Source organism: Sodiomyces alcalophilus (genome assembly GCF_042370955.1).
Source record: "Sodiomyces alcalophilus JCM 7366 unplaced genomic scaffold ACRALscaffold_5, whole genome shotgun sequence".
NCBI classification, from domain to species: Eukaryota; Fungi; Ascomycota; class Sordariomycetes; order Glomerellales; family Plectosphaerellaceae; genus Sodiomyces; species Sodiomyces alcalophilus.
Window position 1 is genome coordinate 3,550,445 of NW_027263536.1, and position 18,384 is coordinate 3,568,828.

The window sequence follows — 18,384 nt, forward strand, 5'->3', positions numbered from 1 at the left end:
CCATGATTAGTCAGGACCCGGAATAAGGTTAGCTAACCCTAAATCCTAGAACTATTTAAAGGCGGTTATAAGTGCTTTCCTCCTCCGCCTAGGATAGCTAGTTTATTAGCAGTACTTCTAGGGGGGGATGAGAGTGGTTAATAACACGGACTAATAAATAAGGCTTATCGGCTCCTAAGACTACGGGTATTAAAATAGACTTATTCTCCTATAAAATACCAGGAGTCTCTTAATAGACTCCCGATACCTCCTAAAAGGCCGAATAAGCCGCCGCGAGCGCCTATATTATCTTAGAACTATAAAAGGGATTGTTATTAACCACCTTCATTACCTCTAGAAGTACTGCTAATAAACTAGCTATCCTAGGCGGAGGAGGAAAGCACTTATAACCGCCTTTAAATAGTTCTAGGATTTAGGGTTAGCTAACCTTATTCCGGGTCCTGACTAATCATGGTAGCGCCGCTTATTCTAGCTAAAGGTAACTACTCTTATATAAGTATAGCAGAAATCCGTACGGGCTCCTCTAGGAGGATATTTTATTCTATGAGCGCGCTTCGTGGGGCTCTTAACGATTATAAAAGCGTCGCTTGCGGAACGCTTACCCTTAGCCTTAGCGGCTCGGGCTAGCTACGCGTAGCGGTCTATAGCCGAGGTAGGGATAATAATCCCCTTACTAGCCGGGGCGGGAGTAGGTGCCGTATTACCGGTATTAGTATAATTATTATTATTATCCCCCTATTTTTATATATAAGTTAGTAAAAGTCGCGCGAAGCTTATAGGAAGAATAACAAAACGTACCTTAGGGGCCGGAGATAATCCTAGAAACTTAAATATCTTCTATAAAGAGGAATAAGAGGTTAGAACAATAAAGCGACGCGAGATAAAGCCGTGGGCGATAAGAAATATATTACTAATAATAATAGATATTATCAAAGGATAGAAGAAAAAATAGAACTATAAAGGCGATAGCGAAGGCGGTATTATTAGTACGAATAAGTTACACGGTTAGGGAAGGTATACTATAAGGCCCCCTTTATAGAAGGAACGATTACGCGACCCGGCTATAAATAATAACACTATCCTTATTTAGAACGTTAATTAATCCTATAACTATAAAGAGGCTCGCTTTAAATACCCTTTAACGAATAAAAGGAACTATGAAGGGTTATTTAGAAGGAAAAGAGTTACTAGAGGTTATTATTTAATCGATAAAAGGTTATTATTTAATTAAATAATAACACTTTACCAACTTATACCGCAAACTAAGAACTCACTAAGGGGAGGAGCGGGGTAATATTACCGGTTAACCCCGTGGATATAATCCGGTAAAGCACCGGATCTTCCGACTAATTATATTACGTACCCGGTGGGTAGCTATAATATTATACTTAGGTTATGAGCACCTAATGAGATTTCTCCTTTTCCTCCTTTTCTCCTTAGCTTTAGATCATTCAATTATTCAGCCTCACTTTATGAACAACTCGTGACCAGCCGCTCACAATATCTACTGCCCCCGAGCTTATAGAAGGGACTCTCTAGGGAGACCTTATATTTTTATAGAGAGACCTTATACGTGACAGTTTTATAGGGCCATAACAAAGCCATAAAGTCGCTTAAGTACCGCGCCTCTTTTCATATAAACGCCTAACTATAGGTTATACACCACTATACGATATTCCCTAAAGTCAGTGGTTTCTTAAGGCATAAGCAGCCTAGAACTAGCCGTTAAGTTATCTAGTATAGGGAAGGAAGGGGGCATAGGAATAATACTACTTACTAGTAGATTCGAAATCGTAGCCACTAAAGTACCTAGGTACTATAGTCTAGCACCGCGGGAATAATCTCAAACAAAGTCCCTGTAAATAAAAGAACTTAAATAGAAATGTTAAGTATCGGTATATACTTAAGCTGTATATATAAATTATATAGGATACTTAGGGAGCTTCATAGCTTTGTTATGGCCCTATAAAATCCCACGAAGAAGTCACGTGTAAGGTCTCTTTATGGAAATATAAGGTCTCCATAGAGAGTCTATTATAGAATAGGACTTAGAAATATTAAAAAGGTTTACCTATAAGATCTAATAATTATCTAATAAGTGTTTTTCCTTAGTTTATACGATCTACTCAGAAGTCTCGTTTATAGCTAGTGCCTCTGAGCTTTCTATTATTTACTTATAAAAGATCTACTTATTAAAACTTATATTATATATAAATATCACCTTATTTAGCTATAGAACTTAAATCCGGTAGATATTATAAGCTATATAGCCTATAAGATACCCGATATAAGCCTTAAGGCTAACTTTAAAGTCCCTTTTATTTCTTACTACTACTTTATCGCGGAATAAAGGATATACACGGTATCTATAAGTATAAACGCCTCTTTAACCTAGGCGTAGGTCGGTAGTATACCCTTTAATCGGAATCAGAGCCTTATACCTAAACTAGTTATAAAGGAATTTAACTAGGGATGTCTACACGAGCCGCTATAAAGAGCTTTTATTATATAAGTATACTATTACTTTTATTACTTGCCGCTATACCTTTACTAAGAGCCTAGGGCTGTTAAGTATAGCGTTTATTCTATCTGTAATCTCCTTAATAAGGCGTTGAATACTGCTATTCGGTTTATAGGTATATTAAGGCGCTGTTTCTAGATCTATACCCTCCGCTCTGTTTTAGTGCCTAAAATACGTTTTTCTATCTAAAGGCAGTAGGCTAGGTTTATTATCGGAGCGAAGCTTATAAATTATAACCTGGAACTACCTCTTAACCTATCTTTTTAAGCTAAAAAGAACGCGAATACCTCGTTTACTATTTTAAACGGTAACGTTACAATAAAAGTCTAGCTATTATATTTATCCCTAAGGAAAACGGCCCACGTGCCGCTATTATAGCCGTTCGGAAAGTCTGTAATATCGTATAGAACATATTAAATAAGCGAGGGGATGAATTGTCTTACTTCTAGTATAAGATAACCCGTGTTCAGTACGTTATATAGTGAGTCTCGTAGTCACGCCGCTCGGTTCTAGAATTTCGTATATTTTAGGCGTTTATAACTAACACGCAAAGCGCCTTTAGCCCTAGATAATATACCCTAAGGTGCTATAGATTCTCGATATCGATACGGGGGATAAAAGGACTTATAAGGGATAAAAGTGTAGCCGTAGTCGGTAAGCTATTACAATAAGTAGCTAGATAGGGTCTATACAGATCGGAATTACCCCCTAGCTTTTAAGGCCTAAACAGAAAGAAAAGAAATACGAAGAAAGGGGCTTATATCCAAGGACGATACGGTTATATCGATAGGTTATCCTTAATAAAATCTCGCTCGTTTCTAGAGTCCCGTAGCATAGGGAGTAATCGTAATCCTAGACCTAAATGCTAACCTTTTATAATAAAGCCTCCGAGACTATATTTATACAAAACCCCTTAATAATAGCCCCCTTCGTAAGCGTTAAGTCCACCTTTAAAGTACTTCTAGCGCCGTTAAAAATCCTTATGATACTTAGGTACTATAGCCTAAGATCGGAAAGAAAATTGTGCTAGCCTCGATATATTCGCTATTAAACGGGATAAAGATACCGGATTCAAGGAGATTAAGTGAGTTTACTTAATAAGTAACTTTATAGTTTTTAAGTAAGGTGCTCTTTAAGAGCGGATATAAGCTAGGCGTTATAGTAGAGAAACTCTATATCGCTTAGTACTCTTTATAGATTATATCGGGATCTAAAGTCCCTACGATAATATAACCTGGATAAGCTAAAGAGCCGCTTCCTTTTACCGATTCTGCGTTAACGTCTTGGCCCATATTTACTTAGTTTTTACGGAGCTAAAGTCTTTTAGTATTCTACTCGGATTTCTTTATACTAGGCCTTAGCTAGCTTAAACTAAGGGTATAAGCACTTACTACTGACCGTATATTGTAAATAATAGTAATATAAGGGCTTTTAGCTATAGGAGTGCTAATAGGGGTATTCGTAGTTTTACTAGCCCTCTTAACCGTTGTCCTTTAGTTAATCGAGATGGCCGCTAAGTATAGTATGTACTACTAAGCTATTATAGGCGTTCGTTTTTAAGTTACAGATAAAGTTAATAAGGACTAGCTATAGTTAAAGATCTTAGGCTAGATATTCTTTATATAATAATTGCCTAATTGTAATAGCTTAGTAATAGACTATTAGGCTACATAGCGATATATAGCTAGTATAAACTCGTATATTACTAAAATCTTATTAACCTCCTTCTATTTATAGTTTCTAGCACGCGATAATTAATAAATCTAAGTTTTATACTAAGCCCCTGGCTTAGTGCTTCTGTGTTAGGCGTCGAGTAGAATAAATCGATAGTCGTTCTGGATAGTCGAAAGGATAGCGAGCTTACTAGGAGTATAGGCGTCCTTAAAAGCTTTAAATAGCTAGCGAATAGTATAGCGACCTTCGCGGACTATAGATATAAACGGCTCTGCCTATATCCCCGAGATAGCTTTAGTAATATACTGGGTTTAATTTATTAACGAGTAACCTAACCCACTTTACCCGTACCAGCGCATCTTCCTATTTTTAACACTATAGCCCTATATCTTTAAATAACTATAATAATTCGTATCTACCTTTAATTACGCCGCGCGTTAAGCATAGCCCTTATAAACGGACCCTGATTACGTAGGCCTATCGCGATAGGCTTAGTTAAAACGCTGTTGCATTGAAATTCGATGTATCGCCAGGATTAGTATAGGGTATCGCGCGCCGATACGAAAATTAGATTTTAGCCCGTTTAAATAAACGCTCCCGCAGACCCCCTGCGTTAAGTTTATATAATAAAAGACGTATTGTTCGGGCCGTCTAGAGTAACCTTTTTATATCCCCTACGCATATTTTAATTAATTGCAGCCTATTTTACGTAACGAACACGGTATTAAAGTACCTCCGGGAAGCGGGTATCCTTTACCTCCGCGCGCTATAACGCCTAAAACTTTAGGTTACGTATACGCATAGGCGCCTAGACTAATACTCCAGGTACGCCTTTTAGCCACTAGAGTAGTAGAAACAGTTTATCCTTTTAGATAAAACTATAGTCGCGCGCGGCGAAGAGGAGAGGCAGAAATACGTTTTCTGCTATCGTGTAAGTCGTATTTATCGTTATATTATAACTTTACTAATAGTTTTATAGGGAAAGAGACTTATAAAGAGTATAGTCTAGCCTCGGGGTAAGCTAACCCGCTATAAACAGATATTCTGGGCCGCCTTTTCGTACTCTTATTGTATATCTTTAGATAGCCTTCCGGGGGACCTAAATTCGGCGCGCGGCGGCGTTACCGGCGCTATTATTCGTGATACCCTCGAAAAGTACCTGCCTATAATATACTAACCGGGTAGCGTATTCGTTTAAGATAACGCCTCTATATATATAGCGCGCGTCGTTTAAGATTAGTTACGTCCCTAGGCTAAAGAGAATAGGGTTATTTCACTAGACTAGCCGCCGTATTCGCCTAACCTAAACACTATCAAAAATCTATAGAAACTACTAAAGGAACGAATCTATTTAAAGTATCCGAACTCTCGGATATAATATATAACGATACGTCGTATAATCTGCTTTGCCAGGCCGCGGTTAAAGTATAGAAGGACTTTAAAAATAACCTCCTAAAGGGACTAATAGAGTTAATACCGCGGAGGCTCGCTGCTTATATCGAGGCTAAGGGGTGGTACACAAAGTACTAGAAAGGATATAACCTGATATTCCTATATTATAGCTTTTCCTCTATCTATTCGGAACTTTTTCTAAGCATTTAAAGTACTTTTCGTAAAGTTATTTATATATAACTTCGTGGTGTTTTTAACGCGGTCATAACAGTATATTCTAAAAGTGGGGGCTAACTCGTTACTTTGTTCGAATAACTGTAGCTATCTCGAAGCCGGCGGTATTAATAGTCTTCTGGATAAAAGATGGAATCGCTTTGAGCTTTCTAATAAGGGCTTAGTATTCCTTTCTCTTTAAATCCGAGGATTATAGCGCCCTAATCAAGGCTACTTTAACCTTATCTTCGGTTAGTTCGTGGATAATAGTATTATTATTATAAACCATAAGGCGACCGCGGATCTAAAGCTTAGGAACAGGATTCAGCTCTAGCAGGATATTAGTAGACTCATTAGGCTTATCTAGATTGATTATATACTATATTTCTAGTATATAAGCTACGCCTTTAACTGTATAGTACTAGTTAGTCTAGTAGTTCGAGTATATAAGCTTAGGTATATCCGAAGCGTTAACCGCGTAGTAGATCTCTAGGGTATAGGCTATAGTGCTCGAAAAAGAAAAAGTAAGCGAGGTATAGGTATAAGGGAATAGTATAGGGAAATAGATACTAAGTAATAGAAGTGAAGAGGGGATAAAAAGGGTATAGAGAAAAGATAAAGGAATAATAACTCGGAACGGTATTTATAAATTATAGAAGTTACTAGTATACTATTACTACCCGGGCTTATAACTATAATACAAAGCTATAATTAACTAAACTAAGCTATAGAAATATAATAGATTACCTTAATTCCTAGCCTTAGGCTCGCTAAAGGCTAAGCTATATATAGACTATACCTCGGCTAAATATAACTAATCAGAATCCCCTTCTAGTAGCCTTTTTTATCTCTAAGCCACACCTACTCTAGTAGCTAATAGCCTAGAACCTTAGAGTCCTAAGACCACGCTGCGTAGCCATACCAGTATAACTATCTTTATATAACCTATTTAGTTATATAACAATACGCCGCTCCGAATACGGCGGTACTTCTAATAGATACCTTACTAGGAGTTACTAGGTATTAGTTATCCTTATATAGGAGACTATCCTCGCTTATTTTATTTCGGCGAAGTATATCACTAGCCTTGGATATATAACTATCCTTAGACGTAGAGCTATCCTTGGATACGAAGCTATCCTTAGAAATATCACTATCGTAACTTTAACGACCTAGGACGTGAATAGCTAATAAGAAGTAAGTAAGTTAAGATATATTATTAGTTTAATATTTATATAAATATATATAAATACGATATAATTATACTTTATATCTTTAATACTAAACTACCGAAACTACTATACCACTATATCCTAACACTAACCTACGCCGTCTAAGCCTATCCAAAGTGATACGCACTACTATCCTATACTATACCGGCACTAAAGCCCGTATAGCGCTAGACTAGTGCTAGCACTGTACCGGCACTAAAGCCCGTATATCGCTAGACTAGTGCCAGCACTATACCGGCACTAAAGCCCGTATAGCGCTGGATTAGTGCCAGCACTATACCGGCACTAAAGCCCGTAAATCGCTAGATTAGTGCCAGCACTATACTAGCACTAAAGCCTGTATAATACTAGATTAGTGCTAGCACTATACCGGCACTAAAGCCTATATAGCGCTGGATTAGTGCTAATATTATACCGGCACTAAAGCCTGTATAGCGCGAGACTAGTGCTAGTACTAGCTAAGTCCTAGATAGACTAAGGTTGCCCCGTGGCTATATAGAGCGGGAACCTCGCCGTCTCCTTTAAAGAATATATCCTATTTATATATTATTTACTATACCCTAAGGTTACCTAACTTGAATCCTTTTACATGTCCTATAGTACTGGCTAGCCAGAGATATATACGGTTAGTGTATATTAAATAGTAGTAACTACAATAAGATTATTCGATCTTAGTAAGGTTCGTGCACCGATCCTATTAAACCACCGTGTAGACTATTCTAGTTACACGATACTAGGATAAGTAACTATCCGTTATTAATAAAGTGCCTCCCCTTAAATAGGACTAAGCGATAAGCAGCGATTATCGAGCTATAGCCTAATAGCGCCGATAAGGAACTGCTTACCTACGCACCTCTTACTACGTTCACTAGCCCTTTAGCGTGATATGTAGAGGTCTGCGTACTAGAACCCTATTTAGTTAAATAGCTATATATAGCGCCCTAAACGGACACGTAGCTAAAGCGGTACCGGTAGCTTATAGTCCACTAAGTAAAGCGCCTCCCCTTTATTAGCACTAGGCGAGTAAGCGATAAGTATAAAAGTCCACGAGTACTAGTTATCCGATAGGCCTGTATCTATAATAACCTATTAAATACTAAATAGTATTATTACGGAACCCGCTTAATAATAACCGACGCTCCTTACCCCGTTCTCCTAGACTCTTCTATAATACTAAGGGATCTAAAAGGCGTATATCCCCTCGCCGTGATAGTAAACGCCTATCTAGATATAGCCGAGAAGGTTCTTTTACCCGAATATCGGCTACTCCTCTTTATAGCGGAGTAAGCAGGGAACCTCCCTAGCACTAATAAAGCTAGGTATACTATAACCTCTAGACGAAGAGTCTCTAAAGCTATCCTGCCTCCCTAGCTAACCTATCCCGCGAAGTGGGTTACCTATTATAACTCTTTTAAAAACGTATTCTATAATTAGCTAAAGAAGGAGCCCGAATATATTAACCTCTATAAGTCTATGGTTATACCCCGTAGTAGCGTAGCTAAGGGAAAGAAGCCAGCCCCCTTTACCGACGGCCAAGATTCTCTGCCGGTAAAACTAAAGATTCAGGTCAAGGGATTAGAATCGCTTTTAATCCGCCCCGCTATAAGTATAGTCGAATAGCTAGTCGGAAGTTTCCCCGAAAATATAGCGGAAAGCCCTTTTCTAAAATACGCTAAACCTTTTAAAGGAACGCCCGACTATACCCTAATACCCGATAGCCGTATACTATTCTCCGACTAGGAAAGTTATTAAGTCGATACTATAAGCCGCCGCGATAATCGTATAAGCCCTATAACCTCCGATATTATATACTACCCTCGCGACTAGATAGAGGATATCGGAACCGGGAATATTAGGAATCCGGAACGCTAATAGCACCAGGCAGCCCCGCCGGGTAATAGTGCCCCTAGACGCGGCCCTCCCGGCGTAGGTCCTTCCCTAGGGAATATACCGGACGCTAACTACCCGGAACTATACTTATATATACGATAATCGGATTTACTCGCTATCCTTACCCAGCGCGATAATCGGACGCACCGATTTAAGGCCGATAGCCTAGGCTACTTTAAGCCTCCCTTATACTTTATAGCCGATTAGGATCTTAAGACTAAAGGAACTAAACTAATCTATATAGACGTTTTCCGCTTTACTAATATAATAGACTAGTATACCGGCCTAAGTACCTAGCACCGTGAGTCCCTTCCCCGCAGACTAGCCTGCTATTTATTAAGCGAGGCTTTTATATAGTTTATTATAGAGGGGCAGACCCGTATTCCGGGTCAGGACGGTGGATATCACGTGACTAGTCGGTCCCAGAGATCTGGTCTTGTATGCGGCTATTCTTCGGAATAGACCCACTATATCTAGCTAGCTTTTCGTCCGATCTTTCACGATCGTCACCTATCACCCATCACAATCATAATTTATATTATCTTTCCTTTTTCGGATATCTAGACGATCCAGAAGAGCCGACCGTAGGCCCGCCTGCCTATCTATAGCTATTCGTTCCCCTGATCAGACCACTACCAACCCTTCTAGAGGCCCGGCAACCGTCTCCTCGGGACCCTTAGCTCTAGATACGGACCCGTGACGGGCCTGACCCTTCCTTTCGGCTAGCCTATTAGTTGGTTGTTTGTTTGGCCCTACGCGGAGCCGTTCTGCACAGTAACGGCTTCGCCTTTCTTTATTATAAGCATTAATACGGGATAATAATCGTACCTTACTATAATAGTAACCGTTACGGAATAGAAGACCGCCTTATAGGAAAGGTTCCGATTACCCTAAAAGGAAGCCGAGTATAAGCTAAGGCGCGAGCGATATACCCTAGACGATATAGTTACCCGCTAAAAGATATCTATGTTTTTATAAATAAAGTAATCCGATTAGCGAAGGCGGCTAACGAATCTAGAGGTAAGTATTTAGCTTTTATATAGGACTGCTTAGACGCTAACCTAGTAAATACTATTCCTTATCCCGGACCGGAAACTATAGCGACCGACTTTATAAATAGCCTAGCTAGTATAATACCAGGATAGTACCGGAACCGTATTAATAGAGCCTAGAAGGTACTTATTACCTAATAAACCCTGCCACAGATTAAACGCATATTAATATTAAACTAATCCTCCTAGGTATACTTACCCTTTCCCCGGTACCCGGATTAACGCGGTAGCCTGGCTCTACGCCGCTCGCTATAACCCGAATAACGCTCTCTAGCGCCGGATCGTCGTTTAGTATTACCGGAACGTTGCCTGCTAGGACTAGGATAATTCCGTTAGAACGACCGCGCCCTACTAGCCCGAGGAACGCTAAACCGCTATATAGACGAACGCGGCTAACGGCTCTTAGCTAATAATACGTCCGATTAACTAGCTCGCGGTAACCGGAACTTTCGCCGGGAATAATCCCGGGACCCTATAAATACTACTATTAACGATAAGGTCTCTAATAAAGGATATAAAAATAACAAGGAACTAAAGGACCTATCTTATTTCGAGGAAGAGTCTAATAGTTCTAAGGCCCTTATAGATAATAAAACCGAGACCGATAAAGGCAGTAATTAATTATATTAGGTCGCTAATAGACCCGGATTTATACCTAAGTACTATAATCTTTATTACGTATAACGATAATATACTAAGTATAGATAGCTAATAAGATCTAATAATAAGGCTCTCCGCTATAAGAAGTCCTGTTTCTACTTATCTCTAATAAAGGAATAAGGCGGTTAGGACTCCCCGCTAATTAAAAGCGCTATATAGGAAGTAATAGACCCCGTAGCCGGCCTATACGGTTATAGATACGTAAGGGTCTAAGTCTAAGTAACCCTAGATAGCGCTCCCTTCGAAGCTTATATTAATTTAAGTGCCTTATAATACGTTATAAGCTAACACCTTCTCCTTTACCTCCCTAACACGGAAATCGACACGTCTAGGAGATCCACGCTTTATAGCGTGGGTACCTTAGATATTATTAGATTAGCTTTATTTACCCTACTAGTACGAGGTATAATAGACGGCTAGCCCCGAGTCGGTCGGCTATATATAAAGGCTTAGGTGGTTCCTAAGCTAGAAGCTGGCTTACTCCTTAGGCAGGAATTTAACTATCCGAATAAAGTCGATATCCTTAACTCGCAGGACGCTATCTAGATTAGATCCTACGAAGGTCTTATTATCCTAGCACGTATCTTTACTAAACGTTTATTAGTTAAACGCTAACTAAAAGCCGCTAAGAAGGCTATTCTTTCGCCGTATTAGTATAGGTGTATTCTATTTAACGAATAGAACGTAACCTAGACTTTATAGAATTCTAACTAGATACTAAGGGTTTACTAAATCATATCCTTAGCGAAGGGATATCCGTTTTAATCTATAATACTAGTAACCGGCCGCTATTTATTTCTCGGGGTAGTAAGCTAGGATATATAGACCCTTTCTATACTAACGGATATTTTAATATAGAGTAGGATAACGCCTATGATATTCTAATAAAATAACTAAAGGCCGCCGAGAAGTCCCTAAATCCGGAAGGATAAGGCGATATTTTTAAAGGGTATTTACTTCTTAGCGGGAAGCTCGGAATCGCTAAGAGCCTAGATGCCCTAACTAAAGCGACCCTAGAAGGCGTGACTATCTATAACCACGGAGCCTGCTTTATACGACGCTTAACTAGGAGTATCGGTAACTATCCTAAGGTTTAGATAGACTAAGGCGTTATCGATATAGATAAGAAGGATTATATACGTGTTCCCCTATATAACGAGATGATCGCAGACCTATCGGCATGTAGTCGGACCGACGGCCACGCACGGACCACCGATCCGAACCTATCTCTGTACGCGCGTTAAGGGATTAGTTTAATCCCTTAAATTAAAGTCTTAGTTTAAAGTCAGCGCTTAGTTAACGAATATACTGCGATTACTCTGCGATACTAAGCTATCGAGCCTTTTCTATAATATCTTTTCCTTAACTAAAGTCTACGGACTTTCCTTTTATTATAATTCTTTAACTTCTATACCTTTAAGGTAGTTAGGCCGAAGATATTACCGAGAAGGACTTAAGGAATAAGCGTTCCCCTAGGGGGAGCTAGCGAAACGGACGCCGGGCAGGAGGCGCCTATCGTGCCTAAATTAATAATAACGGTGCCCGAGCAGGGACCGCATAAAAATAAGAGTAAGGGGTTAACGGATATACCGGTTATGCTCGGTCTTAAAGATAGTGGTTTATAGGTTAATCGCCGATCCGCCGCCGACCCCTTAACGTTAATATAAAAGGCGTTAATTACGATATTTTCGTAGTATCTCTAGTAATAGAGCGAGATTAAGTAAGTAATTATAGAGAAGCTCGCTAAACGACCGGCGCCCTGGCGCGATTATAAAAAATCGCCGGTATATAATTATAAGCTAATTAAAGAGTTATCCACGGTTATAGAAATCGATGATTAGCTAGTAGCGATTAAGGCTAGGAACCAGTTTAGGCCTAGTACCCTAGTACTATAGCAGATTAAATAGGCTTTAACGAAGCTCGAATATACCTTCTAAACGTCCTAGAGGCACTATACTAAGAAGATCGCTAACCCGAATTAGAACGACTTTATAGCGTTTATTTAGTAAGAGTATCTATCCCGGGATATATAACGGTACTATTACTATAAGGAACTTCGTAAGCTATAAATAACCGGCGATATAACGCCGATAAAGCTATTTAAATGGTAGGGTAACCTGTATAGGCTATTAGGCTAGGAGATAAGCGGAAGCGAAGAGTATACGGACGACTATTTTAGTTAGCTACCTTTACGTATTAAGGATAAGATATAAGAGCGGAGACCTAAAGTAGATAAGGCCGTGACGCTAGCTTAAAAGGCATAGCTATTCTAGGATATAAGCCTTATTAAGAAGGCGAGCAGTAAGCGATTGGATACTAGTTATAAAAGGACCTTATCGAACTTCTAGTATTCGGATAGTCGCTTAAGCCGGGTAAGCACTCCGGCGACTAGTTAGCGTACGCCCGCCGAGCTAGGTAAGACGGACTTAAAGGGGGCGCCCCCGACGGGTTAAAAGGTATCGGGCTCGGGCCCGGAGCCTTCGTAGGCGTAGCCTAGCACGCGTGCCTTTATAGGCGAGTACTATAACTACGGTAAAAAGCGTCACCGTTCTAAGGACTACTATAATAATAAGGAATAATAGATAACCGATAACGGGACGGCGAAGGCTCGCGCCCGTATTAGTAACGTGCACGCTCTAGATAATAATCTCGATAATAATATTCGGGTTAGAGAACTTGATTTATCAGGAAACGAGTCGGCGTAAACAGGGGGGCTAAACCTACGCCTAATAACCGGCCGGCGATTATAGTTAGCGAGGTAGCGAGATCTATAGCGATAGTGATCCGTCACGGAAAAGAGATTAAGTTTAGTAAGGATTTAGATACCTATACGTAGGTAGATATTATTAGCCCGGCGTTAGTAGAACGCCTAGGGTAAAAACCGCTTCTAGAGGTCAAGACTCTAGAAATCAAAGGCTTCAAATTTTTTCAAATTAAATTAATCGTTCGATTAGCATATGTCAAGCACTTAAACAGCGTTTATTCAGAGCCATCACCAAACTCATCTGTTTATTACTAAGTAGTCTTAATAACTTACATAATTTAGGTATTAGATAATTTAGAGAAATATATTAATAGATCATAATATAGTTCAATTTAGAATTTCAAGATTTGAACTTGAAGTAATACCACAACTTCAAGTTCTAAAGCAAGAAGGATGAAAATGCTATAAAATTTAAACATAATAAAATTAAACATAAAGCTATTCCTCTAAATAATCCTACTAAAAATAACACAGATACTATAAAACTCAGAATTTCTATATATTGTACTTAATATATATAGACCATAACTTTGTAATTCTATTAAAAGGAATATAGATATTAAATCATTATAAATATACCTATTAAAGGTATAATAAGCAAAGAACAGGGCATGATTTTCCAAATTAACTTAACTATTAAACAGGTTATTTTTAAAATACAGGCGTTGCACGGCTGTTTTCAGTTAATGTTGTGAAGGGCTTATGACAGAACACGCAGCGGTAATATTTGTATTCTTTTTCTTAGCTGAATATGGAAGTATTTTATTAATGTATATTTTAACTAGTATTTTATTTATATGTACCAATATGGTACCCATACTTAATCATTCTTTGTTTATGAATATAAATAATAATATTATTAAAGTAATAACTGAAATAGTTGATATTAATATAAAACTTTATATAAAAGTATTTTTATATTAAAATAAGATCCTAATATTAGGCAAAGAAATTATTATTTAAATTCTTTTGAAAATATTTTCTTCTTTATTATCAGAAGTTGCTTTGTTCATAACTACTGAAGAAGATTTATCCGGTTTATTTATTTTCAAACGAGGAAGACGATAAAAAAGAGGATAAATGGAAAAACCCTGAAAGAGATTTTACTGTATCTAAGGATGAAGAAAAATTAGAAGAATGTAAAGATAAAAAAGAAGAAGAACTGTCTGAGGAAGAAATAATAGCTTGAAATTTGTTTTAAATAGAGCATCAAAATCTGTTATACCCATTATAGAATACATAGTTAAAATAAATAATAATAGCATTTTTATATTTAATCGTGTATTTAGGTGCAATAAACTGTCTCCTAGCAATATATTCCTTTACCAAGGCTATACTTATATAAATATAAGCCAGATTAGGTTAATCCTTAAAATTTAATTTTAAGGATTGAATTGTTTTGTAATCAATGGAAGCAAGTGCGATACTTGCACTAGGCTTTTTAGGATTAGTAGTCAAGTGGTTAAGACATGTTTTGTTTCTATTTTACTTGCATATATTCTTCTTAATATATAACGTCTTTTTTTTAAACCTACAAACTTAGAATCTATAAATTTATAAATAAATTTCTTTCTTTTAATTTATTATTTAATTTAATTTTTCAAATCTTTAGTATTTTTTTATTTATATTTTTTATTATTATTATTATTATTATTATTCTCTTACTCCGCTATCCTATCTAGTCTAGGAGCCCGGCTTAGGCTATACGGTTCTTCTTAGCTGGTTATAGGGGGGAAAAACCCGTTCGGGTAGAAAAACCTTTATACTCTCCTTATTAGGATCGGTGCCGTGTCGGGGCCTCGACGGTCCCGGTAATAACTTAATACGTATCTGGATCACACCTTTAGTCTAGTGGCTAACGAGAAGGTAATAGGCTAGGGGATTCGAGTTAGCCTAGGATACGGTATACTATATAGGGGGCCGAAAGAGGTCCGCGGCGGCTCCGCGCTCTAGGAATCCTCCCTGTATCGGGGTAGCCGGTTTATTTACGCCTTCCTTTTAGGCGGGGGTTTTAGCAGGGGCTCCTGCCTTTATTATATATGCCTGCCGTATTTAGTAGTTACCTATAGTTATAGCTAGGTTAATAGAAAATTTTAAGGGCCTCCGCCCTTCTTCTTATTTTCCTTTTTTTAACCCTCCTATTATAATATCGTAGGTTTCCCTTTAAGCCGCCCGCCCCCTTACTCCTACCTTTATTCCCGGCTTTATATTATAGTCACTAATAAAGCGTCGGATAGTCTATAGATAGGCTAGGTCTCTTATTCACCGTTTTTTTACGGTATCGTTTATTTATAAGTGGCAGCGCGGTATCGCGGGTAGGAAGTCGGCGGTTCTAGGGCAAGCTAATAAAATAGGCTATAGTTGGTTAAAAATAACTATTAAATAATTAATAGCCCGGAGTCGTTAATATAAGTTTAATAGGGTGCCGCGGGGGAGCGTATTAGATCTAAACTCGGTATTAATAGCCTCCTAGATACCGCCTAAGAAGAAGCAGGCTAAGAAAAAGGGTAATTCCCGCTATTACGAGGCTATAGCCGCGCGAGTGCTGCTATAGGTTTTCCTAGAGGTGCCCTTAGGGTGCCGGAGTAATACCGTTAGGTGGCCGTCTCTAACTTTAAGTAAATATCTTAGATATATTAAACACCTTGGGGGCGAAAAGCCCGAAGATATAGAAGTATATACTAATACCACTAGAAAAGAAGTAGTATACTATTAGTATACTAATAGTCGACAGACTCTTAAGGATATCAGTCGGTCTTATAATAGTGTCTTAGTGGTATCGGGGCGGTAATAGCGGGTTCTAATATCTAGAGTAGGTTCTAGCTATAGCTTTAAAGTATTAGCAGCGTGTCCTTAAACGCTATTAGGAATACGTGGCGGCTATTAGTAGAGGTAATAACGGAGTGGTTATAAGTCGTGACCTTAGGGGTGCCGAAGCTATACTATACTAACTTAGGATAGGCTAGAGGTTAACTTATAGCGGCGGTGGTATCCTTTAAGCGCGCCGCTAGGCATGCTCGCCCCGCTAACCGCCGCCACGGTAGTAACGCCATACTAGCTAGCCTAAAGCGCCGACTAAATCGGCTAAAGGGAATAATTGCTATCTTACTAAAAATAGCCGTATATATCCTTATAGTCCCTTTATAGTAGAGTAAAGCTAATATCGCGGGATAGGGTTACGAGTATAACGCTAATAGTAATAGTACTACTAAGAGTAAGAATAAGGAGGGAGGCGCTAAGACTAAGGCTAAGTAAAGAGTAAATACCGTTATAGCACGCCCCTTTAGTACCGCCAGGGCCCTGGCTTATAGGGCCCTAGAATAAATATAAAAGTCCGGGTTAAGTGCTATTTTTATTTTATATATTCTATTCCGGCTTATTCTATACCGGGCCGGTCCCGCTATAGGGTCTCTAATATATAGTTCCTTATAATTTCTAAGGCGAGACAGAAGTCGTTTAGACGGCTAAGATATAGGAATTATTTCGTAATTACTTTTACCTCCTCGGGGTGGTTTAGGGCGTTAAAAAGGTCTCCCCTAGTTAAGATCGGCCTCCCTATAGCACCATAAAGGTCCCTTCGCGATTCTAGGGTGGTATTTTAGTATTATAGGATAATATATTTAGCTATCTCCGCCCCTTTATCGCTATAAGGGTACCGGGTAGTAGCGAAGCCGGGAACCCTCGCTCTAAAGAGGAAGGCCCTAAGGCCTAGTTTTTCGGAGCGGATCTAGGTAAGGATAAAGCTTTATAGTTTTAGGAGGCCTATATGCCTCTAGAGGTCTTTTTTATATAGGTTTCGGTCTAGCACCGCTATAGTATAGGTAGGGTTCCGCGTAGACCCCGTATCTCGCTACCTTTTCTTTTACTCCTCCCGGAGGGCGATATCCGGGTTAGAGTTATTTACCTAAACCTAGGCTGTAGAGGATTAGGCGGGCTAGGCGAGTGCTTATTAGGTAATATAATAGCGCCTTAGCGCCGCTAACGCTCTTATAGCGGCTTAGGCGCTAGCTAGGATAAGTCCCTTAGTTCCGGTATGCTAATAATTAAGAGCTCTTTTAGCTATAAGGCGGGTAAGATATAAATCGAGGGGGGGGATAAACGTCTTTTTTTCTAGGATCCGGATCGGCGTAGCCTTATAGGCGCCCGTAATAGTCCTAAGGCACTTATTCTAGGCCGCGCTTAAAGCCATAGCGAGGCCGCGGCGGGGTCTATTAGTGACCCTATAGAAGGTAGGGGCGTAGTAGGAGATAACTAGGCGGATTATAGCGGTATAAAGGCGTTAGGCGTCGGCGAAGCTATAGCCCTAGCCTACCGCGGTAAGCCGGGTTAGGGCGTAGTTCTATATCGCTAGTTTACTCTGGATCTCCTTCTTATACTATAAGAAATTTAGTTTTCGGTCTAGCTAAACTCTAAGGAACCTAGTCTTTATCGAGGGTAGTAGTAACACGGTGTCGAGGTAAAGAGTAGCCGGGGATAGGGAATAGGATTTTATAAAGGGTATAAATATATATTTTAAGGGCTCGAATTAAAGGCTACTCGCTTAGGACCAGGCCTTATATATCCGCTAGGCGGAGGCGAGTCGGTATCGCGTCTAGGCCTTTATATAGCCGAAGGTAATAATATTTATATTATCGGTAAAGCCGATAATAGTGGTTCTCGCGGCGTATTTAAGTTCTTTATATAGAGTAGAAATATATAAAATAAAGGGGATTAGGGAGACCGGGGACCCCTACGATATACTAATATAGAGGGGCTATAGGGTTACCGTCTAGCTATCGAAAAGGAGGTAGACTATCCGGTCTTAAAGAAAGCTACTAGTTAGTTAAATAGCTTAGTCTAGGAATCCCTTACGCTTAAGGGACTTAAGAAGTCTAGTATAGGGGATAATATTAAAAGCCCCGCGTATATCTAGCTAGAGTATCGTATGGGTGCCGCTTAGGGCCTAGGCGGCCCTAATAGCCTTTATCGCTCGCTATATAACCGTTT